General features: G+C 40.6%; 1 pseudogene; it reads right to left on the bottom strand.

The window, feature by feature from the left end:
- Positions 1 to 10,105: 10,105 nt before the first annotated feature.
- LOC139685124 (5S ribosomal RNA) lies at positions 10,106 to 10,221 on the bottom strand (annotated as a pseudogene).
- Positions 10,222 to 11,307: the final 1,086 nt, after the last annotated feature.

Here is an 11,307-nt window from a genome sequence, read left to right as displayed (position 1 = left end):
ATCCCCACAGCAAAACTAGAGGGAAGTTACTGATGCCGTGAGTGACCCCCCCCAAAGCACAACTCCGAGCCGCGTTAGTGTAGGGTAAGATAAAAAGTAAAGGTCCTTTTATAATAAGATCCCTCCAATCATTGCTTTACACATTTCTCAGTCCAGCTCTGGTCCAACCCCTGGAATTGGGTCTGGGGTCGTCAAGACCCTCTGTCTTCATCAGCTCCTCTTCCTCAGGCACACAAAGGTCCCTTGGAGTTCATCCAGTTCTGACTTCTGAGTCACTCTGACCTGTGTTTATGTTTCATTTTGTAGGCCTTCTGATATCCTTCAGCTTTACCTTGGAAAGGTGTCTAAACAAGATTAATTAACTAAAGGAGTTTGAGCTCCCTGTTCTGGGACAGGGGTAGTGATAGAAAGGCATTAAACTTAAACTGTTAGAAATATTAACCCTCTAAAAATCTACAACTATTGTGTTCCTAAAATCTACAAAATGTGAAAATCAGAACAAAAACCCCTTTGGCATCATTACCAACATATGAAAATAGCTCTTTTCTGTTATTTTTCAGGACTGGCTATTCTTTTGTAGTTTGGAAGAAAAACATGACTACTGAACACATGATAGTTCAATGGGACATATATGAGGGTTCATATGTTCTCTTAACTTGCCTCTGCAAGGGGCCACTATCTGGTACCAAAAAATATAGCAACAGAGAAACTGCATATAATTCTTATGAAGGACAGTCTCGTAGGCTCAAAGAATTTGTATACAGAAATTCCCTTAGCCAACTGGAGCATTAGCCATGTGAGTGAAGATTACCAGGCATCATTTTGCTTCCTTAAATTTGCCCAATTATGTTCTAAACCCTTTTGAGTGTCTGGTATTACAAAGTTCTATGCCTGGAAGCTGTCAATTCCTTAACTGCGTCACTGAAGAAGAATGTCTTTTATTTTATTTCTACCACCTTGCATTTTCATTTGATACAAATGTGTTTTGTACAGAGGTACAAAACCAAGGAACAGTGAAGCTCTATTCACCTTCTCCCTTCTACTTGTAAATTTATAGATTTCTATTATGTCCTTTCATTGATACTCCTTTTCATACCCACCATCTCTTCTAAAGAATCTAGTCTCCCTACTAATGTGTTTGAAGCTGTTAGAACTTTTCTAGTTGGTCTTGTTACTCTTCTCTGGTTTTATTCCCAATTCTATAGGACCTACTTATTTTCCATCAAGCCATCAAGTTTTTGGCATATCAGGGATTTATAATGTGGCACATTATTTTGTCTATTTTTCCTTTTTTGTTTTTGGAATTTGTTGATTTTCTCTTTTGACAGACTAGTGAGGATATATTTTCATAGAACACCTTATTTTCTCTAAAGATCTTGGTTTTGACTGGAAGCACATGAAGCATTTGGGTGTTGAGTTGGGAAATCTGATTTTCTGGTGTGAAATAGGTTACAATCTAGCAATTTTGTCCATCTTGGAAAGGGAGAGGGGAAAAAGAAATGTCAAGTTAAGCTTTCTCCCCACCCCTGATTACTGCTGAAGCCAGGGTTGGGCAGGGTGACACTCCCCACCCTGTTTTGGTGTGGCAGCAGTGCTGCAACTGTTTTCCCCACTAGGTGAATTTGGGGGTAGAGGCTCTTGAAAGCATTCAGACAGCACTGACTCAATAGCAGCAGAGTGAATTCTCCTCAAACACTGCCCTCACCATCTCTACCTAGGTGCCCTTTTGAACTATTTTATTTTGAAAGTTTTCTGAGCTCCTGTGTACAGCACACTGCAATGGAAATTTCCCATGATAATCTATTGCAAAATGCCACTTTTACAAAACACATAAATATCCGAAGAAGAACATTTAAGTGTTGGGAAAATGCAATATTTTGCCTGGAAGACAGAAAAGCTGACCCTTTGCTGCCCACCTGTAATAGTCATGTTAGTTTTATTTTCAGTCTACTGTAAAGCAAATCTGAACAGACAGTCCATATGGGAAATTGAGAAGGAAAAATTATTTGCTTGACTTTTTCTCTGCTTTGGAACAAAAGAATCACAATGCTATTTTAATTGAAATATATATGTATTTATTTTAATGTCTGTCTCTTTTTATTTGGCTTCTGCTGCTGGCTCCTTACAACTTTGACTTCTGAGTAGTGCCTATTTATATTTTGAATATTTATTTTGGACTATTTTTTGGTCCATTATCTTCCCCTTTAGGAGCTATAATTCAGGTAATCTCCCAAAGATATTGTTATTAAATAGCATTATGTTGAAAGACATTAATCACAATGATTATTGGAGGTTTTGATATGAAAATGCTCACACATTGTGGTACACCCATTGCTCATTTCCTCCAATTTGCAGGAAGCCAGTGAAAGCTCTTTGCAAATGATGAGGAGCTTGCCTATGGAATTGTCATGGAACTATCATGGGAAGTAGCATAAAGCTTGCAAAAGCAAGAACTAAGAAACCTTCTTTTCAGCCTGTGAAACAGAAAAGACTGGATGAATAGTTCTGTGCCTGATCCATGCAAAGTTCTTACCAGATTAATTTTCTCGCTACAGAAGAATTTAAAATCTTAAACAGACTCTTGTAGAAAACAATCAGAGATTTGGTGTGCTGGTCAACATCAGGCTCTGTGTCATTCCTCAGCATGCCAGGAGGATAAACAACCTCTCGGAGTGCATCAAACACAGCACTGCCAGCCAGGCAAGAGAGGTGACCGTCCTGCTGTATTCAGCCTTGGTGTAGCATCACCTGGATCACTGTGTGCCATGCTAGGCCCCACAATTTAAGAGGGATGTGAAGGTCCTTGAGGACTTGGGGCTGGTCTAGTTTGGAGAGAAGGAGTCTGAGGGGCAACCGGATTGCTCTCTATAGCTTCCTAAGGAGGGGAGATGGAGAGTGAGATGCTTGTCTTCTCTTCCTACTATCCAGTGATAGGATCATAGAATCATAGAATCAATTGGGTTGGAAAAGACCTCCAAGATCATCAAGTCCAACTCTTGGTCCAACTCCAGTCCATTTACTAGATCATGGCACTCAGTGCCATGTCCAATGTTTGGGAATGCTTCAAAGCTGTGCCAGTTGTGGATTAGACTGCATTTTAGGAAGCATTTCTTTACTGAGTGGTCAAATACTGAAACAGGCTTTCTAGAAAGGTGGTGGATATCCCCAGCCTTTCAGTGTTTAACAGCCATTTAGACAATGCCCTTTACAAAATGTTGAAAATTTTGGTCAGCTCTGAATCAGACAGGTAGTAGGACTAGATGATCATTGTAGGTGTTGTCTAATTCTCTCCTCTCCTCTCCTCTCCTCTCCTCTCCTCTCCTCTCCTCTCCTCTCCTCTCCTCTCCTCTCCTCTCCTCTCCTCTCCTCTCCTCTCCTCTCCTCTCCTCTCCTCTCCTCTCCTCTCCTCTCCTCTCCTCTCCTCTCCTCTCCTCTCCTCTCCTCTCCTCTCCTCTCCTCTCCTCTCCTCTCCTCTCCTCTCCTCTCCTCTCCTCTCCTCTCCTCTCCTCTCCTCTCCTCTCCTCTCCTCTCCTCTCCTCTCCTCTCCTCTCCTCTCCTCTCCTCTCCTCTCCTCTCCTCTCCTCTCCTCTCCTCTCCTCTCCTCTCCTCTCCTCTCCTCTCCTCTCCTCTCCTCTCCTCTCCTCTCCTCTCCTCTCCTCTCCTCTCCTCTCCTCTCCTCTCCTCTCCTCTCCTCTCCTCTCCTCTCCTCTCCTCTCCTCTCCTCTCCTCTCCTCTCCTCTCCTCTCCTCTCCTCTCCTCTCCTCTCCTCTCCTCTCCTCTCCTCTCCTCTCCTCTCCTCTCCTCTCCTCTCCTCTCCTCTCCTCTCCTCTCCTCTCCTCTCCTCTCCTCTCCTCTCCTCTCCTCTCCTCTCCTCTCCTCTCCTCTCCTCTCCTCTCCTCTCCTCTCCTCTCCTCTCCTCTCCTCTCCTCTCCTCTCCTCTCCTCTCCTCTCCTCTCCTCTCCTCTCCTCTCCTCTCCTCTCCTCTCCTCTCCTCTCCTCTCCTCTCCTCTCCTCTCCTCTCCTCTCCTCTCCTCTCCTCTCCTCTCCTCTCCTCTCCTCTCCTCTCCTCTCCTCTCCTCTCCTCTCCTCTCCTCTCCTCTCCTCTCCTCTCCTCTCCTCTCCTCTCCTCTCCTCTCCTCTCCTCTCCTCTCCTCTCCTCTCCTCTCCTCTCCTCTCCTCTCCTCTCCTCTCCTCTCCTCTCCTCTCCTCTCCTCTCCTCTCCTCTCCTCTCCTCTCCTCTCCTCTCCTCTCCTCTCCTCTCCTCTCCTCTCCTCTCCTCTCCTCTCCTCTCCTCTCCTCTCCTCTCCTCTCCTCTCCTCTCCTCTCCTCTCCTCTCCTCTCCTCTCCTCTCCTCTCCTCTCCTCTCCTCTCCTCTCCTCTCCTCTCCTCTCCTCTCCTCTCCTCTCCTCTCCTCTCCTCTCCTCTCCTCTCCCTAACCCTAACCCTAACCCTAACCCTAACCCTAACCCTAACCCATTCCAATCTCACAGGCTTATGTTCTGACCTGAAGGAGACCTGTCTCAACCTATTCACTCTAAAGCTTCTATGACTTTGGAATTAAGCCTATACTTAAACGTGAGAATATGGATTTGAGGACTGTACATGTTTTGAGTCTTATAGTTTTTATGTCAAGTTACCACCTGTGACATGGGATTGTTCTCTATTTCCCAATGTTGCAGAAACTGTTAGAGGAAAAGGTATAGTAGACCATGAATCTACCACATACTGTGCTACTTTTCTCTCTATTTTTTGAGTACTTTTAACATTTTGTGTGGGTAGGAGGGCTTGGGGGTTATTAATAGTTTGGAGACTTGATTCTATTTTATCTAACTTAGTTTTTCTAAGGGAAGATGAAATTAATTTGATTTTATCTTGAAGAGTCCTTAATTATAAATGTGCTAATGTCTTGGATTTCAGTAATAAAAGTGATAATATCTCACATAAAGGGACTCAGGCATCCTGGATTTAGGCAGAAGGCTTTGAGCTGACTGAATGGCTTGTAAAGGGAAAGTCATCAAATTTCAACTCCTCCCATGACTGATTCACTGATGCTTTTTATTATCTGTGTAGACAGCCCTGAATATCAGCTGAAAGCACTTCAGTCTGATATTTTATATAAGATCGTGAAAATGCCCTTCTGTATCCTGCTGAAGGATACAATCAGACTTTGAAGGATTAAAAGGCTAGGCTTGTTTATGTACAAATGCCTCAAGGAACAGGATGGTGGAGTTCTATGAATTGCATGGGAACCCATCACTCCTGGAGGATTCTGAGTGTGGAGCTCACCAGTGTGTTGTATACATGTGCCTTCATCCTCTCTCCTTGCTCTCTTGATGCTTCTGGAGCTACGAGCATCTCTGTTTCTCTTGTAGTAGGAATTGCTTTGCCAGTGCTGCAAAGAAATGATGGTCAAGGTTGTAGCTAAATAAAGACACTCTAATCTTCTCGGCACTGACATTCTTCTCCACAGTCATCAAACCCAGGTTTATAGCTCCAGAGGAATGTATATTTGTTTTACTGTTAGAGAAGATGGGAAAGGAAAACAATAATAATAATAATAATAACAGCATTACAGACCTGAGGGATCTCAACTTTCTCATTCTTGAATATTACAGGAAGATTCAACTGCTAACTAGCCCTTAACTTCAGCTGGAGCTCAATATGCTAGAAAACCATTCTTCTTCCATGTTAAATGACTGCTGCCTCCCAGTTCAGGCTTATACATTTCAGGACAGCAAAAATTTCCTTTTAAACAAACACTGCACTAATAAAACAGTTTATAGCTTGTATTACTTGTTACTTCACAGTGGTTCCCATTTTTACTTCTTTCAGAATAAGACAAGAAATAGATATATATAGTCAACAATCTTCTGCCTGCAATGTTTCCACAGATACAGGATCATCTTTTGAAATCCTAGATGATAGGTTTTCATTTCTGTTCCTTTGTCAAGGCCATGTTGTCATTATTTTAATAGGCAGATCCTTTCTGAGCTTTCTTTTTTTGCTGTTGTTGTTTTATTACATATAGCAAAGCAATACACCATTCTAAACACTCCACTAGAAAAGCAACAATGGAAACAATAACTGTCATCAGGCATAAATATGGGCAGACCCTGGAAAAAGAATGAAAGAAAATAGTAATAACAGAGTCAAACAGGATAGAAATATGACTAATTCATGCAAAAGCTCCACCAGCAGCACAGTGCGTGGTGTTTTCATTTCTATTTTAACTCAGTAGTATTGTTCTTTAGTTGCTGCTCAAATCTAGTAAAAACATTTGGAAATTAAAACATATTTGCCTAAAGTAGTTCTGAGAGGAAAGCCTGCTTAGAATGATCTGGGTGGTACAGATGTGACAGTCAGAGTTTAACCCTTTTGCACCACCACTGAGCTGTGCTTTAGTAAAATGATGGCAGTAACCCACTTTTGTACCTTCCACTTCTTGATGCATCCTGTGCAAGACCAAGACTCTGGCACTCTTTGGAGCAGGCTGAAGAAAGGTGCAAGAAGCAGGCATGTCTAAGAGCAGCAGATGTTTAACCATGGCCCATTTGCCTCAGATGCTCCCTTACCAGCAATGTGAATTGTTCAAACAGCAAGCACCTTCACTTTCATGTTTCAAGATTACCTGAGTTTCGAATTACATAAAAATTCTTGAGAAGCTCAATAAACCAGATGAAGGCTGCTTTGTTTTGCAAAGCAGTTACAGTTACACAGAAGAATTTGGACCTTTGAGACAGTGAACTCTTAAAGGTAAATGGGCTGAGAGGCAGATGGGGTCAAGCTGTGTTCACGGACCTGTTCTGTTCTCCAAAATATGGTTTGTGGGAACACAGCCTACCCTGTTCTGTCCTTCAATGGTAAAACAAGGAGAGGTGTCACCTTGTGTGCACTGTTGGATGTGACACTATGATGCACTGTCATACCTGGAGATTCTCTAGGCTCCCTGCATGTGTTCTCAACAGTAAAACCAAGCTCATGAGGTAGCAGTGAGGGAATGTTTGCTATCTGTATGTTAGCATTATCTATATTGTAGCATGCAATCTATCCATAAACATGCTTCTCCCCTTCAAAAGCTACTTGGTTACTCATTTACACTTGGGATCATTGTAGTTCATATTGTCATGGGTTTGGAGATAATTGCACAACAGTTAAAAGTTCTTAGCTGTGTCAATGACAGAAAACAATGCTTCTTTTTTCCTTAATCTTCCAGGTAACAGGTACACTTTACTTATTTCTACTTGTCCAGCCTTGAAAACCAAGAGCAGAGTTTTCCCATTAAGTCACCATAGGACAGGGTGGTGACTATTTATTCTTGGTAATATTGTTCTTGTGCTGAGGAAATCCTGACTGACTACCAGTCCCTTCCTCCTGAGCAAGGGCTAGTAATTGAAGGGAAAAAGTCTCCAGGCAGCATAGAGTGTATACCGCCTTAATGGGGGTATCACATAAAAGCTAATTGCAAAGGAATATAATTCCTGAGAAATCATGTAGTAAGTTTTTAATGTTAATTTCCCAGAGGGGAAGACATCAGATGGCATATTAATTGCCATAATTTTTCTTCTTTCTTTTTACTGTTCATGCTAGTCCCCATTGTTTGCAACACAGCAACAATCTTCTAATTAGTTTACAGACCTGTTTGTTGCCTATGTTAATTGGCTTTAAATCATCCAGTGGAACATAAATTTGCAAGCAGATTTAATTTGTAAATCGTGGTATTATATTTTCTCTTTGAAAAGTGTGTAAGCATCCCTTTATTGCAAACATATTTATAGGTAGGTGTGATACCTGTAATCCTTATTACTTTACTATTCTTTATCTACCTTTAGAGATTTCTTCCTGAGGTATTAGTAATCTTTGTATGGATGGTTGAACATATACTGCATATACATAAACCAGCATGCAAGGCTGTGTTTCAGAGAACATTATTTCATTTAAGCCAAAGCCATGCCACAGACTGTTTTGGCTGTGTTCTCTGAGCTCAGAAACGTTCTTTGGTGCAATTTAATTTATTAAGACAGACTAAGATGATGCATTGCATTTAGTTCAAGAGTTTGGATTTGGTTTTCTGTTTTGATCCTTTAGAGGAAGCAAGTTACTTCTCACTCCCTCCCCCTCCTACTCCCTTTTGTGGGAAGATTTAACTCAGACAATTCAACATTCTTTCAGTCCCTGACAATCTTCCATGTGGAGTCTGTATTTCTGCCTTAATTTCTTATCCTTTGAATGGAGATGGCAGAGCAGATACATTCATCTCCATGTCTAAGGACTCCTGCAGTGCTACCAGGTGGTCTCACACTGCCCAGTGTCTGGATTGAATTTGTCCAGTGGCTGACCATTCTCATGTTTGGATGAGCTATCTAATACTGCAAATTTTGATCAAAGTCTCTTTATGTTGATGAGCATTAGATGTTGGTTTTGTTTTTGTTTTTGTTTTGTTTTGTTTTTTAAATGCATTTTGTGGCATTTAAGCACTTAGCTCTTAAGAAATACTGGAAAGTATTGAAAGATTCTCAGAGAGTTACAGAGTATTGTGAATAGGAGGGTGGGGTTTGGATGCTGTGAAAGTAATTTTCAGAAGTTTCTTCTTTTTTTTTTTTTTGGCACAGAGTGTAAACAATCTTTAGACTGTTTATTCGTTGCTTGTTCTTCAGGCAATGTAACATCCTCTGCATTAGGCATTAGTCACCAAACAGGGGCTGTCCTAAATCTTAGCCATCTGGATTTTTTATAGCAGATAAGAAAGGATTGTGTGGGAGCTAAAGAAAACAGGAAGATCCCATGTAGAGAATAGAAAAAGCAGTTGGATTCCCCTTCCTCTTACAAAGCAAGTACAATTATTTTATAGCTAATTCTTGACTCTCATCTCTGAAAACTTCAATGAATAGCTGGGTTTTGTTTGTTGGGGTTTTTTTGAGCACTGTCAGTCTGAGAGAAGGAGATTGTTTTGTTAGCTGAGGTGATGAATAAACATTGATGAAAGCTTCTTCAAATTTTAACTTCTTTAAATGCACAAAAAGTCAAAAAATAACATTTTTCATAATAGTTAAGTTTTTAATTTCTATACACAGATCAAGAAATGTAACTCTATGGATAAACCTTAACAGAAGTTATTTTTCAGCTCGATAGTATTTTATAATAAATAGATTTATTTGACTATTTCCAAAGTATATAAGGCACAATTCTCCTCTTATCCCACTTTACTTGCTGAGCTAATCTGTTTTGGTTTTTGTCAGCCACTGTTTATCAAACACTCTGCTTTTTCAATAAATCTCAAATGAGATAAAAATGTGTTTAGCATTGTTGACATCAGACCCCCGAAACAGCTGCAGACTTGCTATTGTTTGGTTTCAATGCTCACCAAAATGAATTTCCTTTCTGTTGAATCGGAGGGATATGATGAGTGACAGGCCACCTTTTTTTTTTCTCTGAATCACACAGATCAGTGTGTTCCCCTAGATGCCCTGATAAGCAGTACATATGTGTGTGAAAGGAAGGGAAACAGGAATTCCTTTCGGAAGGGTGACAACTGTCGTAAGACTAAAATGAGTCCAAGGCAGATGTTCCCATCTCAAAACAACTGAAAATTCACATCTTAAAATTTGTGCAGCTTCCAGCAAGGACTTACCTTTTTTGGCTCTTGTTCCAAGCATTTATTTTGTTTAGGAAAAAAACCCCAACAAAATCAAACCCAAAACTAAACCAAATCCCCTCCCCCCCTCCAAAAGAAAAAAAAAAAACCAAAACCACACAAACCCAAACAAAAACAATTAAAAAAAAAACCCAAACAAACAAACCCTCCATAACAAGATCATTTTGTGCCAAATGTATAGCACACCAATATGCTGCATCATGGAAAATAGATCTTAGCCATAGAATTACAACAAAATGTCATCACAGTAGTCATTTTATTATTCTTTGGTTTCATCCTCATGTCTAGGCTTCATGAACAAAGATTTGGGAAGGACTCTACCCACGTGCCTGCACAGTGGAATTTTTAGCTGAGGCACAGCATGTGTGGAACTGGCCCAACCGTTTAACTCCTCAGGTTCATCTGCCACGGCCGAGTGAGCTTGGATTGTGACAGTAAAGTCCTCAGGACTAGAACCTACAGCACCCAGTATTCCCAGGAGGTCTCCCATCCAAGTACTAACCGGGGCTGACCCTGCTTAGTTTCTGAGATCCGATGGGATCAGGCATCAGGGTGGCATGGCCGTAGGTTTAATACATAAATATTTCCATCTTTGAGCACACCTTGGGGACAAAATGTTGCATTTAATTAAGCATTTGTTGGTATTGTCATCAAAGTGATGGAAGTGAGATAGGGAGTTTTCCTTCTAGTAAAACAAAAATTTGAAGGTACACCTACAATGTGAGTATGGAACCTTTTTTCTCTTTCAGACATTATAGAAGCTCCAATATGCCCTTGACCTCTTAATCAGCATGTTATTCTTGGCACAGGCTTTCTGCCATGATTCTGTTCAGCAGTGGGCTCTCAAGGTTTCCAGCTTCCTCTCCTTGTCCTTTATTGCTATTACATAAAACACTACTGCTCCCCTTACTTAAGATCAAAAGTGACAATCATTTAGAACAGCATAATGCCTCAAATCTATGAGGCAGTAGTAATGGCTAAATGGGTTTGACAAGATTAGAAGCAACACAGAATAGGTATGTCATGCCAGATGAGACCTTCTTCATGAACCACTCCAAATCTAGAGAAACATCACTGAGGCTATTGGCACTGCTCTGGAAATCCAGTAGTTTAGCTGACTAGTGAGTTTCATACGAAGTTCTGAGAAAAGCTGGATTTGATTAATGCTAGAACAAATGATCCAGCAATTAGAGAAAGCTAAACTTTATGATAGTGGGGTTAAAGAAATTATATTATGGAAAATAAGTATTTAATTATTAGGTTCCAAATTTTCTTGAAAGATAAGGAGGAATGTAAGAAGCAAAGTCTAGCAACACACAAGGAATATCACTAAATTTGAGATCTGGTATATCCAGGTGAAAAACAAGACTGTAGTCTGAGGAGAGACTACTGCTTCCATTTAAAACAGGAATTATTATTGTAGGAGTCTGGGATTACACCATATTTTAAAATCTAACTTAAGTAACTGAAACTTAAATTCAGTTGCAAGTTTTCACACTGTAAAACATACCACCAAAAAGCAATCTGTAGTGAAATTACTGTTAAATCTATGAATATTAGTAAAGAGAAAGGTCTGAAGTACTTTGAATGAATTCAGTCCCTTTACTGCATGGTGTCAAAGGCAGGAGAGGCAAGACATTTTCTCATTTTTCCTG

This window comes from Pithys albifrons, chromosome Z (genome assembly GCF_047495875.1).
Source record: "Pithys albifrons albifrons isolate INPA30051 chromosome Z, PitAlb_v1, whole genome shotgun sequence".
NCBI lineage: Eukaryota > Metazoa > Chordata > Aves > Passeriformes > Thamnophilidae > Pithys > Pithys albifrons.
This window is presented reverse-complemented; position numbering and strand designations above follow the sequence as displayed.